At 39.5% G+C, this 1,771-nt stretch overlaps 1 protein-coding gene across 1 annotated transcript in view; it reads left to right on the forward strand.

The window, feature by feature from the left end:
- The window catches only part of SLC5A11 (solute carrier family 5 member 11), a 58,283-nt gene that overhangs the window by 20,797 nt on the left and 35,715 nt on the right, over window positions 1–1,771 (forward strand). The gene's annotated exons all lie outside the window — the stretch shown is intronic.

A 1,771-nucleotide genomic window follows, 5' to 3' on the forward strand; every position in this document is an offset into this window, starting at 1 on the left:
AAAAAAAAAAAAAAAAAAATGAGAACACTTCCTAACTCATTTTGTAAGGCTAGTATTACCCGAATACCAAAACCAGAGATATTAAAAAAACACACACGCACAAACTACAGATACATATCTCTTATGAATGTAGATTCAAAAGCTCTGAGCAAATCAATTTTTTTTTTTTTTAAAGAGACAGGGTCTCACTCTGTGGCCCAGACTGGAGGGCAGTGGTATAATCATAGCTCACTGTAGCTTCAAACTCATGGGCTCAAAGGACCCTCTCACCTCAGCTTCCCAAGTAGCTGGGACCACAGGCATGTGCCACCACGTCTGGCTAGAAACCAAATCTAGTAACATATAAACATGAATTTACACCAAGAAAGATTTATCCTAGGAATGAAAGTTTGGTTCAATATATAAAAACATCCATCAATGTAATATACCATATATATTATAGAATAAAAGACAAAATGTGATAATCTCAATAGACCATTTAACAAAATCTAAAACGCTTTCATTATAAAACATTCAACAAACTAGGAATAGAAGAAAACTTCTTTAAATTGATAAAGGGCATCTACAAAATCACCCACAGCTAACATACTTAGTGGTAAAAGACTGAAATTTTTCTCGCTAAGATCAGGAACAGGACAACTATGTCCCCTTTGCCACTTGTATTCAACATTTTCCTGGAGGTTCTAGCCAGAGCAATTCACAAGAAAAAGAAGTAAAAAGTATCCATATTGAAGAAGAAGAAACAAAGCTATCTTGTATTTGTATAAGACAGAAAGTTCTAAATAACCTGAGAAATACTATTGGACATTATAAATGAGTTTAGCCAGATGGCAGATTATAAGATCAATTTTTAAAAATTAATTGTATTTTTATACACTAACAAGGAACAACCTGAAAATGAAATTAAGAGAGTAATTCCACTTACAACAGCATCAAAAGAATAAAGTATTGAGAGAGATCCAAGATGCCTGATTACTAGCAGCTCAGGATCCTAGCTCCCAGTGAAAGCACAGAGAACGAGAGGACGCCACACTTTCAGGTGAATTTTTGTTGCTCACCGACCAGGAGATTCCCAGCGGAGGAGCCCCATGGGTCACCAGCACGACTCTTGTGGCTGGCGCGGTGATTTTGCCGGTGTCCTGGTGCGGCGGTTCTTGGTGCAGAGTAAACAGGACTGGGTCCCCTTTTGGTCGATGTTTGGAGCTCCGGGAAGGCAGAGTCGCCCATTCAGCTGGTAGAAAAAGGGACTCAAGAGGGAAGCCAGACCGGAGATTCCTGGGCAGAAAAGCACCACGAATTTTAACGCCCCTGTTTTGGCCGGAGGAGTGGGTTGCTCAGATTCCGGTGCTGGGAATCAACAAGTTGGATGTCCACTCAGAAACCTAATTTGAAAGTCGGTAATTACAAAAACGACAGGTGGATAAATTTACAATGATGGGAAGAAACCGGCGTAAAAAGGCTGAGAATACCCAAAATCAGAATGCCACTCCCTCTACAGGGGAATCACAGTTCCTCATCAACAAGGGAACAAGGCCTGGTGGAGAACGAGTGCGTTCCATTAACAGATTTAGGCTTCAGAAGGTGGATAATAAGAAACTTCTGTGAGTTAAAAGAACATGTTCTAGCCCAATGTAAAGAAACTAAGAACCTTGAAAAAAGGTTTGACGAAATCCTAACGAAAATAGACAATCTAGAGAGGAATATAAGTGAACTAATGCAACTGAAGAATACAATACGAGAACTCTGCGAAGTATGCACAGGTTTTAACTGT

The sequence above is a fragment of the Cebus imitator genome, unplaced genomic scaffold (assembly GCF_001604975.1).
Source record: "Cebus imitator isolate Cc_AM_T3 unplaced genomic scaffold, Cebus_imitator-1.0 Scaffold85, whole genome shotgun sequence".
Lineage (NCBI taxonomy): Eukaryota > Metazoa > Chordata > Mammalia > Primates > Cebidae > Cebus > Cebus imitator.